The following is a 15,569-nucleotide window of genomic DNA, read 5'->3' on the forward strand; positions in this document are numbered from 1 at the left end:
TAAAGCACTCACTGGAATCACACAATAGTATATATTTTTGTGCACTTCAAATGTATGGTTGAAATCACTCTTGTTTACCAGTGCTGAGATTATATCGAAAGATTATCAAGAACTTCCAGCAGAGTTAAAGCACTGGCTGGGATACAGTTCATTGTATTGTCTTGTGTAGTTCCACTAAAATGTATGATTGGCACAACATGATCCCTGTTTGCACAAGTAGGAACAAGGTGAAACCTTCATTAGCTTAGTGAGAAAGGATAGGAAGACATTAGCACATTACTCAAACAGTAACATCAAATTCATGATGGACAATACGCAAAACATTACCTCATTGAACCAATGGCAATAAATTGACATGCAAAACAATAGCACTATTATGTCATGACACTAATAATATTCCCTCCCTGCTCCACCACACGATTCACCTCCATAGAAAAACATACACACGTACATGATTCAGCATAGGGTCCTACTAAAGATTTGTTTAACTCCAACAGGAAAATTAGGCAGTAATAAATTAGTGGTACTTAAGTACTCCTAATTAATTAAGTGAGACAGCAGAAGTGGAAGGGCTCCCTGGAGGATCGTCTCACATGTAAGTTAGTCGTTGCCGGAGCCCTTGAATGGCCTCGACTGAGGCCTCTGGCTTCAGCAAGATCGCCTTGGCACTGTTTATTCTTCTTCTTCTTCCTCTTCATGCTCTGTTTCTCTTTCTCCTCACCAGTTGGTGAAACCAAGTACATGATTGGCCTTCTAATTCAGAATTGGTTTTGTCAGTGAGGGAGTACAAGTGTACTAGTAAAAAACAGCATTATTTTCTCATGGCAGTCAGAAAATAGAGATGAACACATGCATTAAATATCATTCTTACCTAAAGGAAGGTTATGGCGCCAATATGGATGATGAGGATTGGAACACAGATCTCCCTTTGTGCAGTTCCACCAAAATGAACAACTGTTCCATTCTGACATTCCAGTTAAATAGCACAAAAGTCACTTCTTTCAAGAAGAGTTTTGTGCAGTGCACCAAAAGGTTACAATAGCAACCAGGTGAATTGGATATCCCTGTTTGCACAAAAAGGCACAGAGGAAACAGTCAGAGTCTCAAACAATTACAGGCAAAAACATTTGGCTAAACTTGTCATGGCTTATAACAGTGGCATGGCTTCATTTTTACCAGGGACATTAGATTAAGAATAGCTAAGGCTGCGTTCGGTTCACAGGTTTGGTGCAGGATTTTCGTAGGAACACAATTCCTATGGTATTCTTTCCCTTCCAACCGTTCGGAACACGGGAAAGGTGAATAGTGTTTCATAGGAAAGCTGGTCTGGTAGTACTGATTCCATAGGATTAGAAACATCCATGCGCTGCTCATTTTTTGGGCGGAAGCCCGAGGCAGGCGCTCGCTGCCATGCGTTAGACAGGTTGCTGTGCTGTGTTGCCGGAATAAAAAATCAACCTATGTGTGGTACGTGAGGTGAGGACAAGAGTAGTCACTGTGTAGCTGAATAAAAAAATAGCATCTCATACTGCCAAGCATGCTACTCTAAAAAAACAAATCTGTACATTTCGTAGTCCATCCGAACACATTCTCTTGAGAGTTTCCTCCGGTTTGCTGTTCCATAGTTGTATACCTACATTCCTTTCCTATTCCTCTATTTTCATCAAGACCTATGTTTTATGCCCCTTTATTCCGAACGGAGCCTAAATATTTGGTATAAGGGCATGGGACAGTCGGTGCACCAGCAGTCTAGCACCATGTACATAAAAAGGGGCATAAAGTGGTGATTCATAGTTTGTTGCCCCGAGAAACAAACATCCAAGAAACATATCTGGGTTGGTCCCATTTTTGTTCACTCTAGCCACCTACTCCTATATGTGTGGATAGCAAATCTAGTCCTGGTCATACCACTGTGTACAGCGTTACCCCTATATTTCCCTTTTCGACCAAGAGACCGGTTGGATGACCAGACTGTACTACTTTCACCCCCTTTCCTTCTTGTTTGTACCAAGTCTGATGTACATACTAAATTCCCCCACCCCCACTTTATTTCTTGTTTGAACCAAGTACTCCCTCCGTCCGGAATTACTTGTCATCAAAATGGATGTGTCTAGAACTAAAATACATCTAGATACATCCATTTCAACGACAAGTATTTTCAGACGGAGGGAGTACAAGATTCGACTCCATGAAGTAGCTTTACCTCTAACAATAGAAGAAGAAAAATCTGACGTTGGACCATCCGATCGAGAGGGGCTGAGAGGTAGAAAATGATGCACATGCAGCGACGTAGCGAGCTGGGGAAGTAGAGCTAAGGTGGTTTCGAACGAAGATATACCTGAAGGTCGTCGGGATGTGGATAGGTGGGTGGTGGGAGGCCGGATCCGCCCACAGGCAACGACGAAGGGATCAGAGGACCTCCCGCGCCGGCGCTCGGCCAGAGATAACGGTGCGGCCGGCAGTGGGTCTCCTCCCTCGCTGTCGACGACGACCTAAACGCTGCCCCTCCTCCCCTTCACCGGCGGAGGGGGATACGTCCGGATCTGTAACCAGCGATGAGGATAGAAAGCCAGTGTTTTTTGAAGGGAGAAAGACAGTGCTACTACCCCTATCTTGTTTAGATCTGGAGAGGATGAGAGTGTGTGAATAGAGCAACCCTAGCAAGCAAGCGCGGAGGCTCCGGCCTATATATACGTAGTGGGGTAGTTTTCCTTTTTCACTCCATCAAAACAATCGTTTAAAATTGTGTACTACTACATGCCAGGTCGCGGTTTTTTTTAGTTGTTGATTTTTTTTAGATAGCTACCAGCTTGTTCCAAGTGGTGTTACGGTGTGCCAGGTCGCACTTTGTATCGTTCAAGTCTGGTACTACAAGTCCCTCCATTAAATGAACAACCACCCCCTCGTAAAAATTGTGAACAAGCCCACGGCTAAAATTAGCGGAAACATGGGTTGCCCCAACATGCATTATTATTTATATTTTCTACTTCCTCCGTTCCTAAATATAAGTCTTTTTTATAAGCCACACCTAAGACAAGAATTTTTTTATTAGCAGTGAACCCCACATGTCATAGACACAAAAATTGTGGCAAGATTCCCTTAGGCAAGCCAAGTGTGTCTAACAATTTGAGCAACTCAGGTTAGGCAAGTGTGGCAAGTATGGGAAAAATAATGTGGCAACATAAGACAAACATAGTCACAATCCAAACAGCCCCGTAATTTTTTGTGACATGCATGAAAATTTGGTTAGTTAAATTTATAGTCAAAATCTGGCAAGGTGCATCAAATCAACACATGCAAGTATCAAAAGGAAAGTCACGGCATGCATGCATGCGTTGTACTCCCTCCGTTTACAAATATAAGTCTTTTTAGAGATTGCAACAAGTGACTACATACGAAGCAGAATATGTCTACTCCTACATACGAAGTAGCCCATTTGAAATGTGCAAAAAGACTTATATCGAGTGCAGTGCTTTGATGTGTCGCGTCAACTCGTACAAGACTGAGAAATTTGATTACTACAATGCCCTCTCCCTCGCGGACTCAGCTCCGGTGCCTTAACTGCACCCGCCTTTGGCTGCATGACAGGAGGGCCAACCACCTGTTGGGCCCACCTGTCATTGACGCAAAGGCAGGAGCAGTAAGTAGAAGCTTTCGCTACACGCTATCCCTCCCGCATGAGGTGGACGGACATGCAGCAGTGGATTTGACCTGTTGGGCCCACCTGTCATAGACGCAAAGGCAGGAGCAGTAAGTAGAAGCTTTCGCTACACGCTATCCCTCCCGCACGAGGTGGACGGACATGCAGCAGTGGATTCGATACTGTAGAAGTAGGAGTAACATCATTGTTCGTCTTCTCGAAGAGGCGAAGAGCCAAGCGCAACCCGAACGTGGCAGTTGCGAACGCTCGCGTGGTGCGGTTCCTTGGAGTACTAGCCAGGCTCTTGCATGAGACAAAATTGCTATTGTTTAACAATTAAACTCCATTATCCATTGGTTAATACTTATTCTGCATAGGTCCACGCGCTTAGCACCGTTTCCTCCTGGGGTCACCAATGTTTATTTGCTAATTAATAGCATTGCATGCAATGAACTAGCCATTGCAAGTCATTAAAAGCATGCACACCTCTCATCTCTTATTGGTTGATATGTCACGAAACAAGAAACAAGGTAGAAGTTAATGCACCGTGCCTAAGTTTTTTGGGACTATTTGGTTTCCGTAAGATGACTTACACACCTAGACGGAGGGAGTAGTATAGCCCTGTAAACCGGAAAGGAGTATTTGCCTTTCTAGAGATTTCAACAAGTGACTAGACTACACCGTGTGCAGTACTCCCTCCCTTCCGGTTTATAGGCTCAAATCTCAAATCTCATGAACCAAGGCATTTTGCGATTGGAGGAATGTATCTCGTACTTTACAAAACTACCCTAATTAAACTCATGCATTAATTACGTAGTTCTCTCGTTTTCCTCTCCGCCTTGGTTGCGGTGCACAATATTGAGCACTCCTATATGACTAGCCGCTCTATCTACATGCGGGACATTTCAAAGCATCCGGGCCCGCGTGCCATCCACCAAATCACAACGAGGTGCTACAGTCGGGACTCACCTGTCACCCCGGTGTGGCCGTCAAGACCCGTCATATCACAAAACCCACACCTTTACCAGCAGTGGTAAGGTGGCCTCCAAGCTGGACTGGACGAAGCAACCATCATTTCACTGGAACGCTCGTTCAAGCCCTTTCTTCCCTTTCTTGAAGATCCCCCGGTGAGCTGCACAAGGTAAAAAATAATGGCTTATTACCATAGTTGTGGTTTTTGATTATTTGCAATGTAATTGCTAATATGTTAGGGTTGTGCAGGTGCCGGTGGACGTCCTTGATGATTCCGATGTCGTGGCCCGTCCTGTTGGCATCGCCCCGGAGATCGATTCCGATGCCGCTGTCCATCTTGTGGACATCGCCCCAGAGATCAATTCCGATGTCGCGGTCAGTCCTATGGACATCGCCCCAGAAATCGATTCCCATGCCGCTGTCCGTGCTGTGGTCATTGCCCGAGAGATCGATGACAAGAAATAGTTGGTCGCGCTAATCCTTCAGGGTAGTTTGCATTGCCCTGTGTTTAATTACCAGAACGATGCGTGTTCAAACCATCTTAGGGCTAGTGCACTGTCTTGTGTGGGTGGATCTTGCTACTTTTGTTTGATAGTGAATCATGCGATGAATCATGCGAACCCTCTCCGAGTTATGGAAACAGATGTATCCTCACCAGCTTTTGATGTAATATATGGCATGCTTAGATGTAAGTTTGAACTGTTTATCATATCAGCAGGTCTTGTTTGATGATTCTTGGTGTTAGTAGGCTAGCTACTATGCGAGCTATAGTACTTGCAAAACACTCACCGAAGAGAAACGTTGGGGCTGATGAGCTCGTGGTACGCTTATACTTATCCCTCGTCGATCGACCAATAGCCCTAGCTCCTAAAATTGTAGGCTTAGCGATCGATCAGACAATAGTCGACATACATTCAGGCCTCATTTGGTTCATAGGGTAGGAACACAAAATCATAGCAGTGCAGAGACGTACTCCCTCCGTTCCAAAATAGATGACCTAGGCGGGCTAGTTTGGCCTAGTGGGTTTCAGTGATATGACGTGGTACAGTGCCGTCCAGTCTTCGCGTGTGGTAGCAGTATTGCGGGTACAGTAAATTTTCTTGAAGAAGCGGAATTCAACGAAGTCATGATGGTTCCTTCCTCCGAACAACTTACAGTGGGAAAGGTTGGGCCTGCGATACGACCGGGGTAGACCAGGATAATTTTGTGCATGGCAGGTGGACCAGGATGGTCGACGTCCCACATGTCGGCGAATGAAAGTATTCTTTCCGATATAGAGGACGAGCAACGAGTATTCATTGTTTATTTTTGATGAAAGCTATTGTCTCCACTGTTACGACGGAGGAGTGTGAAACACGGCAGCCCAGTGAACTTGGCATGTGCACCACTCCCTCCTTCCTCATGTAATGCCCAGGTTACAGCTTTTTCTCACTTTCTCTCTATCTATTTCCTCTCAAATGTTTTTTACCTTTCTTTTTTTAAGACACAATTGTTTTTATGCCTTTTTTTAGAATTCTTTTTTTATACCTAGGAGCACGTGTAGAGACGGGCTCTTGCAGAGCCCACTCCTTGACTTTGTCAATGCCTCTCTCTCCTCCACATAAGGAGTACTACTTGCTATGCATGCATGCGGCGGGCAGCTGGCGTCTTGAGGGGCCAAGGCGGTGAGAGCGGGCTCCGAAAGCGGTCCGGACTCCAGCATGGCCCACCTCACATTATCACCATATATTTCTTGGAGTCCGTGCGCGGCGGGCGGGCGATCTCTTCTCCCTCCCCCGTTTCTCTCTTCTCAGCCGACGCCGGCCGAGCGATTAGATTTCGGCTATCGACGGTTTATTAAATTAAGGTCCCACATGTCAGTGAAATTGCAAGACAACGCGTGTCCCCTCTGGTGAGTGGCGTGCGAGCCGGACTGTCGGGGTTGCGACGCGTACGAGTCGTAAGTGTGTCGCCTTTTCCTTTAGAACTTGCGAAGCATAACATTTTTGCGCGATCAATCGATAGAAATCCAGAACAAAATGATGAGGGCGGTGCTTTCCCGCTCGTTAGGCGGGCTAGTTCGAGTGATATGACGTGCTACAGTGCCGTCCACTTGCTCCATTTTTATGTAAGCAAGAGTTTACACTCTTACGCGGGAGGAGTGCGAAACACCGCGAATCTGATTTTGATCGAGGGATAATTGTTCCCTGCCAAATAATGGAGGATTGTTAGCGATTATAGCATGATAGTTAGGGCATCTCCAGCGCTGGCCCACAAATTTACACCGGCATCTGTCCGAGGACACTGATCGATGCCATCCGATGCTGCCCGCATACCTTTCAACAACTATATGAACTAACCGGATGAAATTCGCGCAAACAAAGCACATTTCAAATTAACCGGATGAAATTCATTACATTTCGAAAAGTTTTCCTACAAACTGGACGAAATTCATTACATATTTCGCACAAACCATACTAAAACCTACTGTAAACCTAATCTAAACGATCGCCGGCGCCGGACCACCATGTCCGGCCATGAACCCGAGAAAGCTGGCCATTGCCTTTGCCTCCTCCTCCTCCGCCTCGATTACCTCCTCCTCCGGAGCACAAGGTTCTGAAGATTTCCGCCTCCACATCACCATCAAGCGGCTAATCGGCCGCCGATGTTTACCCCACCAAGCTTGGCGTCGACTGAGTGGAGTAGCGGTGGCCTTCCCGGGACCAGAGCGGCGGTGACCTACCGTGTACTACTCTTCCTCGCTGCCGGCTGCGCCCGTGCACGTGCGCCGGCTTCGTGGTTGTGGCGGCGGAGGGCGGCCGGGGGTGCCGGCGATCTCCTTCATTTGCTCCTGCGACAGTACGTCGAAGAGAGCTTTGGAGCGCGCCCGGAGCGGAGCCGCCGATGTCCCTCGTCTGCTCGTGTGACAGTACGTCCAAGAGAGCTTCGGACTGCCAGGAGGCCATGGTTGAAGTGGTGCCGACAGAAGGAAGGGGCCGGAGGAGAATAAGTGTGGGTCTTTGGCTATGGCTGGGAGCTGGGGCTCAAGTTAATATAGCGAGCGAATGGCAATGAGCCGCGGCAGACGGATGGACAACTGGCGCCGGAGTAGGTTCGTCGGGCGTGAATGTGGACGCTGCTTCAGTGACTTAACTGCAGATGCGTTTGGGTTACTGACATGTGGGCCCAACGGGCATCTGGCCCGCATGTCAGTGCCACACCAATTGCACCTGCAGTTAAGTCCGATGAATGCGGCATTGACATTCTGGAGAGACGGTGACCGTTTCAGGCGGGAAGCGCGCGCTAGCGATGGAAGGGGTTTCGGTGTGCAGTGGCACTAAGATCGGTCGCTCATGATAGTACATACTCCGTACCATACTACCATAGTACCCTCTCTAGCTTAGGCTGTTTTATAGATTGTCGTTGTGATGGACGATATACATGAGCAAGGTGGTCCGAGTATGACCGTTGGTGTTGAGCCAGGTGAATACATGCTCGGCGTTCGCGTAGGCCTCCATCAAACGTCTAAACAGTAATGTCAGGCACCACCGGGGCGCGCAGGTGATGGGCTCGCCGTTTGCGTTGCGCCATGAGCAGGACTTTGATTTACAGGGCGACGTGCATGCATTAGCATGCTTTGACAGCGTGAGCGTGAGTGTCTGACGCGAAGTATTTCATTTTCATTTGGCTGACGAGGGTGCGTTGCAGCGACGAGTCCGTGGTTTGATTCCCCACATATGCATAATTTTGGTTTTTACAGTATTTCTTTCTCCATTGACAGGTAGGCCCGCGTAGATAGATAAAGAACACGAGCTGATGAGGCGCATGCGGACTGTTTGACTGGTCAACCAGACAAATACGGAGCTATACGCTGAGCCAGTGACAGTATAATCACCATATCTCGTATACAATGATCAAAGTGAGCTATCAAGACAAGTTCGATGACCGCCAATGCATTTTACTCGGTAATAAATGACCAGGATTGAAGGGGAATCCAAATTTGCTTCATCTTCTGTCCTTGAGCTCTTGACAAACCAATGCACTATACGGTTGTCCAGCCACTCCACCCCAGAGCTCTCACCAAGCGTCGTTCATGCCACCCCGCCGCACACTAACCGGTAAGGCAGCGATGGCATCCCGCCGCGCCGAGTTCCTCGCCGCCCACGACCGCACACAAAATGGTAGGGAAGCGATGGCATCCCGCCGTGCCGAGTTCATCGCCGCTCGCGACCTCACAACTATGCGGGAGGAATTTGAAGATGCCAAGGCCGAATGGGCGGTAGAGCAAAAGGCGGCCAAAGCCGCACAGAGGGAGCGGAAAAGTCAGAAAGCACTCAAGAAAAGAGAGGCTCGCCTCCGCAAGAAAGAAAAGGACACACGTGTTGCTGCGAAGAGGTCGGTGGAGATCCAAGCACGGTGGGGTGTCGCCGATAAATCCGGGAAGGAGAACGACGGTGTCACTACTAGGAAAAGGCCTACTAATGGCGCACCTAATTTGGCCATTAATGGCGCATTAGTGGTGCGCCATTAGTGCCACGCCATTAGTATATTTTACTAATGGCGCACCACTGGTGCGCCATTAGTATCTGGTATACTAATGGCGCACCCCGGATGCGCCATTAGTATATACAACAGTGCGCCATTAGTATGCCTCCCAGGGGGCCATGTATACCCAGGTGCTTTGGCATACTAATGGCGCACAACAACAGGATGCGCCATTAGTAACTTCGGCATACTAATGGCGCACTGTTTAGTGATGCACCATTAGTATCCTTTGGCATACTAATGGCGCACTATGATGTGATGCGCCATTAGTATGAATATTAGGTTTTTTTATTTTTTTATTTTCTGTTTTTTGCACAGGTTACAAAATGTATAATTGGACAAAATATAGACAGCACACATCAACAACAGATTCATCGAATACAATAGAAGATTAGTCTCTGAATAAAATTCATCATTTTAGTCTCCGAATACAATTCATCATATTAGTCTCCGAATTGAAAAGACCGAACAAAGATAGAACATTATATTACAAGTCTCGAGACCGCGAGTTTGTCTTCACATTACAAGTCGATATCGATCATCTAAACTACCATCACATAGAAGAGAGCTGCGGTCATGACGATGAGCATCATCACGATGAAACTCGTCTTCATCCGGTTCCTCCAACGCTCCCTCCCCTCTCCCGCTAGATAGCGGGCGTATCTAGATTCGGCCTCGGCCCTAGTGGCGTACCCTTTGTAACTGTTACCGCTGAATCAGTGAACCTGTCTCCGACAGTCCTCCCAGTCGTCGTAGACTCCGGGAACCTTACCCTTGTACACGACATACCACGGCATCGCTATGCAGTAGCCAAACGAAACGTTAGTACCAATTCACAGACAATACATAAGCAATATATAAGTATGCAACAGAACGATCGGAAGAGAAAAGCAAGACATTAATAGCATCGATTACATCTAAGTTGAATGACTCTCGAAACCAAAGAGACATACTACAAGTTCATTAAAGTTTAATTACAACATGAGCCAATCGATGTTTCAGAACTAGACACAGCATCACTGCTTTCGACTCGACTCAAGGGACCGGAGCGTGGATGAAGCCGCCGTCTATCGTGGGAGTCATGAAACAACGGGCGTTGTCAGCCTGCGTTTGTAGGATTGTGTCGATGTCACTGTTGGACGGTTGATTTCTGAGGTAGAACTGCCCCGAGGTATGAAGGACATCTTGATGGATGATTTCCGCAAACTCCGACTGGATGCGAAAGAATTCTTGTCTGATGTCCGCGTCCTGGATTGCCGACACGCTCGCGGCCCAATCTTTGAGTCTACTCGGTAGCAGAAGTTGATGATGGTCCCGTACGATCGCCCGCATGTGATGGATGGCGTAGTAGGCACCCTTCTGACCGCCAGGCGGCTGCTTGACGCAGCAGAACGTCGTATTGTGGGAGAACACGTGCTTGCCGTACTTACGAATAGGCCTGGTGAAGGTGCCTCCAGATTTGACGTAGCCGGGGAGAACATCATCAAGAACCTTCTTGACATTTGTGTAGTCTACGTTCGACTAACGGTCCGGGTCGAAATACGTGGCCATGGAATATTTGGGGCTTAGGAGGATGAGCGTGCAATGTGTGTCACTGCAGAAAACACGGAATGTTAAAAGAAAAACGATCAAAATCTAAGAATTCATATGTTACGGGGCGGTTGAGGGGAGGACTTACTCGGGAAAGTAAGGCACGAGGAAGTTATCCTTATCTTGGTTTGCCAGAATGACGCCTTCGAGGTAAGAACTCGCGACTTGCCGGTCCCCAGCGCTGCCCAAGATCTTGGCACGCATGTAGAAGGGGTCGACTATCACGATGTCCGGGGTCTTGTCGCGAATGATCCGCATCTCCATACTCAGCGAAAATAGCTGAACGAAGGTGTAGTGCAGCGGATGAAGGTTCAACATAGCGTGGATGTCATCAAACCGCAGGACGATCGTACCCCCGATGGAGTTATCCACAAAGCCCTTGCCCTCTGGCACCTTGGCCGCGAAAACCGGGTATGCCACATCCTTCTCTCCGAGACGCCGCTTCTCCAAAGAAAGAACACTGTCATGCAGACTCCGCATAGCACCGGTTGCAGCATCGAGCATATTTCTCGGTAGCATCGGCCTACCCGCCACATGCACCCTCCTCGAGATATCCTCAGTTGAAGGTGGCCCGTCCTGAGCACGGATCGTACTCGGTGCCGGCTGGCCCGCACCCTTGTTAGTCTTTCTTTTGCGTGCCTTCTTCTTCTCCTGTAATGGGACCGAGTTCTGCTCACAGACCGCCTTCTTGAGTGTGTTGGGGCTGATCATATTTCGCACCTCGCCTATCTGAGGCTCGGTGAAGTCGGCAGCTGGAGGCGTCTCCTGAGAGCTGAACTGCAGACGACGCCTGTTGCAACTTGGCTTCTCCGCGGTACCAGCTAGATCGCACACGTCTTTTGTTGGGTTGGGTTCTTGAGAAGGAGGCCCCATGAAGTCGCCACCGTACCCATGATCGGCAAAGTACTGATCGACGTTGGCAAATGTATCGTCATCGTCGTCGTTCTGATCCTGTGCCATATGCATGTTTGGATCCAGTGGCATAGGGATGTCCGGCACCGTTGCGGCGGTCTTGCCATGGGGCCGACTTGGCGCCGGCACGACTGGCGGTGTTGTCTTTGGGGTGGTGTCCCCCGCCCCCAAACGAATCTGGCTCTTCGGCCAAAGCAGGGGCCAGCTCAGGCAGGCGCTGAGGGTCATCACGTCATCATCGTCGGCCCCGATGGGTCGAATCGGAGGTAACAACTCCTCGCAGCCTGGCAGCACTCGAACCAGTTGAACCATAAACAAGTTGGGTGGCATCTGGGTACCGTGGAACAAGGGGTTGCCCGGTTGAACGATTTTTCCCTTGGTGACATCGACCAACTCGTTGTTCACGAAGTGCAGGAGAGTGCACGGAACATCGGCGGCGCCCTGCGAAAACATGTAGGGCGTTAGGGATGCCCAGTCAAAGGCAAGGAGATGAAGTCCTCGGCCGAGAGAGGCTTAATTAGTTACCGTGATGATGGCGTCGAGCTCGGCTAATGTCGAGGCACCGCCAACGGCGGGCGTGCAGTTGACGGAGGGGCCGCTTGCTGCAGAGGTGCCGGCCGGCGTACACCCGGGTGCATTAAGCTCCCGTGCCGGCGTCGGAGACACCAATGCCGCCTCCGCCGGAGACACCAATGGCCCCGCCATCGCGTTCTGCGAGTTGCTGGCCGTGAAGCTAGGAGTCGGGGGCGGCCCCTGTTGGCCGCCCGCAATCCACGCACTAATCCCCTGGATCAAGGTAGGCACAATGGCGGTGATCGTCGCTCCGAGTTGTTGTTGCACTTGCTCTTGGACAATCTCCGGAATCCGCGCCACCTGTGCCCTGAGTTCTTGAACCTCGCGCGCCTGGCTTTCCGAGCTGGTCTTTTTCTCCTTTCGCCCACCAGTGTTATAGTATGACGACCATTTTGTCGACAAGCCTTTGCCGGCCACACGACCAGCTGACGTCGGCTTACTGAGCTTATCCTTGTTCTTCGTTACATTCAACGCCTTATTTAGAGTGGTGTCCCAAGGGTTGCTCTTAGTCGACCCCGCGCTACTGCTTTCAGTCAGCTGCGGAAGGAATGTGAACCATTTAGAAATTTGGCTTCATTAATTAGAATGCAACCATATGGAGCTAATTACGCGGGGGTGTATTCCTTACCAGAACAAGCTCAAGCGCCCTGGTCTTCGGATCCGTGGTAAGCTCCTTTGTTTTTGGGTCCTTCTTGTACCGGGCCCTGACAAAGTTCCTGGTCTGCTTGTCACCGTATTTATCGAAGAGGGCGGTAGGCCTTGCTCGGCACGGTCCGCCTCCTCCTTGTCCCATATAGGCTCCGCCACTCTGTAACCGCCGGGACCGAGTGTGTGTTCCCCTAAGTTCAGCTCCCGCATTTCTTTCCCCCACTTACTTGATTCGGAGTTTGCGGTGCTCGAGCAATTGATCTTGAAGTCGTTGTAGTCATCTTCGGTGATCGAAGGATTTTTCTCCTTGATCTTCTCATAACTCTCACCTTTCTCGATCATTCTCTTCACATTGCTTTTCCAAGTAGACAGGGCCTTGCTCATCTTCGTGAGGGCAGCATTGTTCACTTTATTCCCTTTGAGGCTTGTGTTTTCAAATTCAGCGGGGAACTTGTATCGTTCGTGCAGCTTCGTGAAGAGGAGGTTGCGCAAATTCCCTCGGTCAGGATGCCTCAGGTTCTCGGTGTTGATCGAGACGGTGCTCCGGAGAATGCACCCGAGCTGAAGCGAGTACCCCTTGACTATTCGTTCGGGCGCCGTTGGATTCCCGTCGGAGTCCACTTCAGTAACTTCCTCCTTGAGGGTGCGGAGCACGGTCAGGCGCCGGTCCTTCCGTTGCCTCTTCGGTTGGCTGCCATCTGTGCATGCGCCGCCATCATCAGTGGTGGCATCCTCGGCGGCACCATCAGTGGTGGCATCAGTGGGGTCATCCTCGGCGGTACCATCAGTGGTCTCAGGATCGGTGGGGAAGGCGGCGTCCTCATACAAGTGAGGTTGTTCCTCCATCTCCTGGGACAGCTTCCAGAATGCCTTGACGCCCGAACCCCCGGCCTCATCGTTGTTGGCCATGTTTCTATCTAAATAAGAACAAAGTTTGGTCAAAAAGTTGGTTATTGTCAAGGAACAAGATCATGGTCTCATCATTTAGGGTTTGTCGACACCGAGGCATCCTAAAAGCTAAGCTTTTATCATTGAGGGTTTTTCGACGCCGAGGCACCCTAAAAGCCTAAGCTTTCATCATTTCAGTTTTTATCGACACCGAGGCACCCTAAAAGCCATGCATTAGTCACAAGTACGCCGGGGCACTTGATCCTACTTAATTCATTGGATGCAGAAGTCTGACAAGTGACAAAGTGAAGTCCACGTAGTCATATTCAATATATCAGCTGGATTGGTAAGTCTGGCTGTTACTATGTTAACAAAAGAAGTTGTAAATATAAACATCTAAACAGAAGGTGCTAATTTTAGGTTGCACTGGGCATGAGCCTGTGTTGGTCTTTCTTATTGGAGTGGTCCCTAAATCTGTGTATCTTCTGTTGGACTGCAGCAACAGTTGCAACTATGCCGTAATAATTTATACAACATGCCATCTTGCCTAAACAATGAAAATGAATTGCTGCAGCCTCCTGTGTCACCTACTTCCTGTATGAAACAATGAAACAGATGAGCTTACTTCTGTGCACTTTATTTTAGTGTGCAAGGTTGATGCGCTTTAAATTTTAATTCTGCTAGATGAAACATCTGATTTTTTGACTTTGTTTGAACACCAGATTTTATTTAATTCCGCTTGTCTTACGCCGTGTGTACAATGCAATATGCTTAGAGGGGTGCTTGTAAAAATAAACATGTTTAAGCTTAAGTACCGGCGCTTGTTTCCATAGCAGAGGTGCCTAACTAAGCATTTGTGCTATACAAATAAGCACTGGTCCTTGAGGACAAACCGGTTTGTTTTCCCTGTCCCAGCTTTTTTAATTATCTTCATAGTTAAGGGCAAGACAGCATCTCTAGGAAGGGTAAATAATAGTGGGTAATATTCCTAGTTTCAGTGTCATTAATCTAGTGATCTTTTATCAAAGCAGGGAAACTAAAGGAAGTGTCTAGCATGATGAGATTGTCATATATAGACTGTCAGTTTGCACACCAAGGACCACTCCAAATAGTACTAGCATTGCCATTACGGATTTGAATAGAGCAGATTTAGGGGTACTAGCATTGCTAATTTTAGGCTGCACTGGAACTATCTACAGTCCATGTGTTGAAAATGCAGTGACATTCAGATCACTGTTGTGCGAAAATTCAGTTAACACACTGTCAAAAAAATTCACTTACAAACATACATTTAGTTTGAATTAATCTCTCATATTCCCTTCACATTGCTAACCATATGGCCAAAATATTGTCCCTAGACATCTCCTGGTCCTACCCAAGATAAACCCTAGTTACAAAAATGCAGTGCGAAAATTCAGTTAACACACTGTCAATACATTCAGTTTGAATTATTTCTCATGGCGATCCTCAACGAAATCTTATGACAGAACTACCAACTTTATAAACCCAAGATAAACCCTAGGAAGAATTAGAGAGGGAGAGGTCAAGGAGGGAGGAGCAGAGAGGGAGAGGTGGGAAATGGAGGCGGGGGTGATTTGGATGGGGTACCTGCGGGCGTAGAAGACGGGGGCGTCGTCGGGGACGAAGACGTCGACGCTGTGGATGTTGGTGGTGGTGCGACGAGGTCCGGGAGGCGACGAGGTCCGGGTGGTGGTGGTGCTCCGAGGAGACGAGGAGAGCGGCGCCGAGGAGACGAGGACGACGGGGCGGCGGGGCGGCGGCGTCGGGAGAGGAGAGGGCGGCGTCGCGGCGTCGGGGCGTC

Source organism: Aegilops tauschii, chromosome 6 (genome assembly GCF_002575655.3).
Source record: "Aegilops tauschii subsp. strangulata cultivar AL8/78 chromosome 6, Aet v6.0, whole genome shotgun sequence".
Taxonomy (NCBI): Eukaryota; Viridiplantae; Streptophyta; class Magnoliopsida; order Poales; family Poaceae; genus Aegilops; species Aegilops tauschii.